Below are 6,005 nucleotides of genomic sequence, written 5' to 3' on the forward strand. Positions count from 1 at the left end.
TCTACTTCTCCACTACATCTCAAAGGCAAATATTTGTTTTCTTTACTCCACTATGTTTGCCTGATAGATTTAGTTACTAGTTACTTCTCAGATTACAGTTTTACTTGTCCATCAGGTCAAGTGAAAACCACATACATTTTTTGTTGTGTTTGAATCTGAGATTTTCTGATAAACTGAAGTAAAGCCTGACAGACACTAGATTTTGAGGGAAGATGCCACCACTGATATCAATTAGCATTATATCAGCCACTATGCACAAATATTTTGCAATGTTTAAACACTTTGTTACAAAGATACGTGAAGGAGGCAGTGTTTAACAGTTTAACAGTAAACTTTGTTTGAACATCACTGGAAAGTCAATGATTATAAATCACCCCATTCATAACATATTCTTAATATAATCTATAAAGAAGGTTTTCATGTAACCAACACATACACTGATACTGATCTACATGTGAGAAAATCAGCTGAATGATATATCAATCAGACCCTAAACTGAAGGATGAAGTGTTACTTTAGTGGCCAAATAACTATTTAAAATCTTATCTGGAAAATGCATCGTCACGTTCTCATTAAACGTGGACTTTTTAGAAATACATAGTTCTCACAGGATAGGGACACTACAAACATACCAGGATATTATAGAATATGCTGCATTTTAATAATGAATGAATAATATTAAACCCAGAACATCAGATTTAATAGCAGTGACAGAAAATGTTTTTTCAGTGAAATGAAATATTTCTCTTAGATGTTGCTTCTAATTCTTCTATTTTTACTTAAGTGAGGGTTAAATTACAGGGCTTTTATTGACACCCCAACAGTCGCACAGTCGCACTTGGCATCAGGTTCACTTTGGGTCATGGTTAATATGTGGAAAGTGGAACGATAGAAAGTGAGAAATTGCTTTGATAATCTTTTATTATCACCGAGGTCACGGCACATTAAAGCGTTCTACTCAGGGCAGATTGGCAGCTGCACTAACACGTCTCATTCCCCCACCAGGCTGCAGAAGACACCGTTGTAAAACACATCCGGCGTCCAAGAGCTGTTATAGCTTTGGAATTATGTTGGCATACATCACATCGACTTGAAAACACACGTTGAGGCTTTCTTCTTCCTGATCTATGGATTTGTAATATGAGTGCATAATGCTCCAGTGACTGTTTTACTGCAGAGCTCCCCAGGACTCAAATTAATTAAACGCAACAGTGGATTATTTATAAGGTATTTCCATACTTACCCACTGTACGTAAATTCTTATCTGGTGTAATTTGCATATTTTCAGCGTTACTTTAGTAGTATCATCTGGTTGTAGTGTTGTTTGTCTGGTTTCTAAATTTGGATTGTTTTGTTTTAGCTGGGCTCCAGGGTGTGACTGATTTGTGCTCCCGAACGTTAGCGGGTCTGTAAGATAAATGCCCTATTAACATATTTTCTGTTATTGTCCTGAACATAATGCGTTAAGAGGTCAGTTAAATATCTGAAACCCTCACCAATTACCTTGATGTTATCATATGTTTGTGTCCTTTGGTTGTGGGACATGGGAGCCAATTATTGTGCACTAGCTTTCACTCATTAATCATTTGAATATATTCATTTATCAGGATTATCCACGTGATTACAGGCTGAGAATGCACAGTGGATCAGTTGTTCACAGTGAGCACATGGAGTTGTCCTCGGGCCAGGCTTAGCTACAAAAAAAAGAGAACCTTCTAGTGTGGAGGTGCATGTGATTGTATTAACTCTTCAGACATCAGGACGCATGAATAATAAAATACTTAGTTTTTTTTAAACGGACTTCAACTCCAATTTTCGCTCTACAGCCCTAGGGGTTGTAAAATGACTATTAAATGAATCTTTATAGTAGAATGACGGTAACCTTGACTGCATGCTCTTTCACATTCACTGTAAGAAATGACCATGAAGGTGCCTTTTTACCAGAGTCAGCAGGAAAGTCAATAAATATGGTTTTCATGGGCGAACTTTGAAATGCGGATTTGTTCAACGTGTTGTTTGACTGAACGATGCAGACCTTGGTTAAGCTACATAAAAACAGGCATTGTTTTGGTGAATATAGATGATGCACAGAGATTACGTTGGCTACGAGGTAAGAAACCTTTAGACCGGTTAGCTGGAGAAAAGTGGGAGAGAAGAAAAAAAAGCTTTACATCAAGGAAAAGTTGTAAGAGTTCTCTTCACTGCACACTTTTGAATGTACAATTACTTTTTTTTTTAAATTCTATTAATTTTATGGTGCTATGTATTACCGGATGATGATGTTGTTTTGTAATCCCATGTGGGATGGGCCAGATATTGGCATGACACAGAAATAAAAATCCTATTAGAGAAGTGTTATATTAAACTGTTTTGGCCTAAATGATATATTACTGCAGTGGTTTTTACTGGCATATTTGATGTCTTGGAACCAAACCTGAAGATCTCTCCCAGATTTTATTTCAGGCTTCCAACCGAGGACCCATTCAACCACCTTCTTACTTAGAGACGAGGGAACTGGAAGCAAGAAAATGCAACATCACTTGCAGGTTTCAGGACTCTAACGGTAACTTTTGTAGCTTGATTGTTCTGATAGTTTTGTTTCATTTTGACTTTTGCACTGGCTGACACAAAACCCCCAACCCACCTGAGACGGTAGGATCAGGAAAGAAAGAACTCAAGTGCACCACAAGCGTTAAACACTGTTGTGAATGAGAAGAGAGTTGTTTTAAAGTCACGTCTTCTTTGTTTGTGTTGTTTAGTCTGGATAGTCTTCCTTCTTTCTCAGTTGCCTTCCTTTGGTTGGGTGAAAGAGAAGTGACTTTACAACATTTGTACTTGAGGCCAAGCATGATTTCCATTTTTATTTTTGTTTTATTTTTTCATCAGCAGTGTCAGCTCAGGACAAGGCAACTCAAATTCTTGCAGGGCAAACAACAAGTGTCTGGTTTCCCCGAAATCATCCCCTTGTTTACAATTGGCCTTCCGCTCGACAATCCTTTGTGACTCACGGCTTCACCTTCACCTTGCGTAACATCAAGATTTAATTCTCCCTCCCTCCCTCTCTCCGCACCGCACCGGGAGATAAGCTACTACAGCCAACTGTTACAGAAATTTGGGGGCCGGTAAAATCAAAACAAAAACACTTTCATTACAGAAACAGAAAGTAATCCATGAAGCGCGTGTTGTTATAAAACACAGGTTGAGCCTTTTTTGTCTCCTCTTCTGAGAAAAACCCTGATCCTTCATCACTGCCTGTGAAGGAGCTTTGAACACCCACATGTGTTGTTCCTCAAATGTAATCTGCTCTGATTGTATCTGTAGGAATGTCGGACCGTACAGATGTCTGTGTTTGTCATGTGGGACTTTATTAATGTGATTGATACAATTGAACAGCTCTGCACTTACAGTACGTCTGCACATGTTTACAGTGTGAATGCAGGAGATTGGCCATTTAAATACTTAAAATTTGTGGAATATGCTCAGATTCAGTGTAGAAATCATTGATTCAGTGTTGAGCCAGTGGACTCGCTGAGTTTAACCAGCATATCGTCTTCATGTTCAGTATCTCATTTCTTTGTACTGCTCTTGGTTCATCTTTACTTTTCTTAAAGGTGCCTTTTGTAGGAAAATTAGATTTATGAGTTTAACAAATAGCACCTTTAATTGTTAGGAAACAGCATTCCACTTTTTACTGCATGACATTTTGCCATACATAATGTGTTGTCTTTTATGTGCATGTGATGTCCTCACGTGCACAGTATGTATCTTTAAATGAGCAGTGCACTATCAAAAGACACATTTCCATTTTTGCCCACATTAATGGACAATAAAGCTTTCGAAACTTGAATCTTATTGATCAGTCTTCTGATTATTTGCCATTAGAATAGCCCAGACGCCCAATGTAGCATCTTCAAATTCCTGGTTTAGTTTAACCAACAGTCTGAAAACTTTAAGATATTCAATTCACAATGCCAATTTAGGGCAGCAAACTGTTGCATTTATGTAGCTGAAGTCAGAAAACGTTTGACACAATAAAACCAAACCAAATCAATTAACAACATTTTCTTCCCTCTGGATTTTTGCTCTAATTCAATTTCAAGTTTTAACTTTCTTTCATTCCGTTCTTGAAATATAAATATATACAGTCATGGTTACGACAGCTAAAAGGTGTTAACTAATTTGCCCCTTCCAGCGTCTCATTTGGGTTCACATTGTTTTCAGTAGTCATTTGGTAGCTCTAATTACTCATTGAAACAATGAGTTGCTGTATTTATAAAATAAAGTAGTATGGATGTTAGTATAAAATCAATATGTGATATTATGGCATAAAATATTGAAGCAACCAAGGCATTATTAACATAAGGGTTTATAAACAACGCCACTGAATGTCCTTGTGCAACATTTTTTTTTACAGTTCAGACGCGTATTTATAAAAACACTACAGACTACAGAATATAAATCACACTCAAGAACAAACCATGATGTACCTGAAGGTGACCTTATTGTCAGTCACTTATCAACCGATCTGTTGTAAAGCATTTATTAACACAAATTAGTGTCAAAGTATGAGTATATTTCATTCTGTTTTATTTATGATTCACACGGAAATCCTTTAAGGGACTGGGGTGGCACAAGGTGAAACAACTGATAGAGATGGAGAAAGTTGTTTTGAGGAACACATGATAACAATGAACCTTATTCAACTGGAACTCTTGATTACCAGTGAACACTGGTGGCAAACATCTGCCCTAATACCACAGAGAAGGCACAGCGCACCGGACCTCTTAAAAATTGATTTCACAGTAGGATTTGTCATATCGAGGCGCCGCTGGAAATCTCGAGAGACTGATACTGTCGTTGCCGTGTGTGTGTGTGGGGCGGATTATTGTATAAATGTCACGTTCGGCTGAGATGTGGATGAATTCCACAGCAGATTCATGTGCAGTCATAGATCAGATAGCTGAGACCTGCAGGATGCGGCGCTGCAGATGTTCTCTGCATTTTTACAACGGCCGGCTGTCAGTGAATGTCCTTTTTCAGATATCTGGCTTCCCCTTGTGGTCAAAGCAGTCCACTGCCAGGCTGGCTTCTTGCTGGAGGCATCACTGATGCATCAAACCAAATTAAAACAATAATACAAATGTTCCATGATTTTGATAGTTCTGTACTTTTCATGCATATATATCAGATAAAAGAAAAACTCCAGAATTCTTGGGTCTAAACACAGCTCCACTTTTCTCAAACAAAAAGAAATGCTAAATTCATTTTTGCAAAACTCGAAACGCAAAATCACATTGTCAGTGCACTTTGTTCACTGGAAAAAAAAAGGTAATGATCCGCCCGATCATAAAAGAGGCCCCAGGTGACCTCTACTACGTTGCAGTATTAACTTTATGTTGAGAGAAGTTTAGGTTCTAGGTGAGTTCAGCCCAATTTGAGCTCGCTGGATAGATAAATATGCATCGCATTTGTTCTGATACAATTACTGTGTCAATGCAACGTTAAAATGAACGATCCAACAAACTTGCGTGTTGAAATGTTTTTTAATGGAAGTGATTTAAAGTCACCACCAGTGTTGGAATTGATGTTCTGTTAGAGATATTCATATGGAAGCTGTGTGTATCGTTTTGGTAGAAATAATCAGTTTTTGTCAGAAGAAAACATGGTTTTGAGTGCATTGTGATTTGATTATTGTATCGAAACATTTCTTAAGGTGCACATACACATGCACCTACTGATAAAAAGCTGAATGGAGAGGTATTTCAACTCATCTTCTGTAGGTGTTTTTATGCAAATGGGGCTCTACGTGCCTACGGTTTGCATGTTTGACATGTTATTGTAAGTGTGTCATGAAGTGTGGGAGTCGCAATCTCGTCACGGTCTTGTTTAGAACATCTCGACTACAACATTACGGTTGTTTTCAGCTTTGATGAAAGCCAGTATAGTTTTGAGAAACGTGTTTAAACAACTGAGGGAAAAAACTGCAAGTGAAGTAAAGCCAAAAT

Source organism: Sparus aurata, chromosome 16, assembly GCF_900880675.1.
Source record: "Sparus aurata chromosome 16, fSpaAur1.1, whole genome shotgun sequence".
Classification (NCBI taxonomy): domain Eukaryota; kingdom Metazoa; phylum Chordata; class Actinopteri; order Spariformes; family Sparidae; genus Sparus; species Sparus aurata.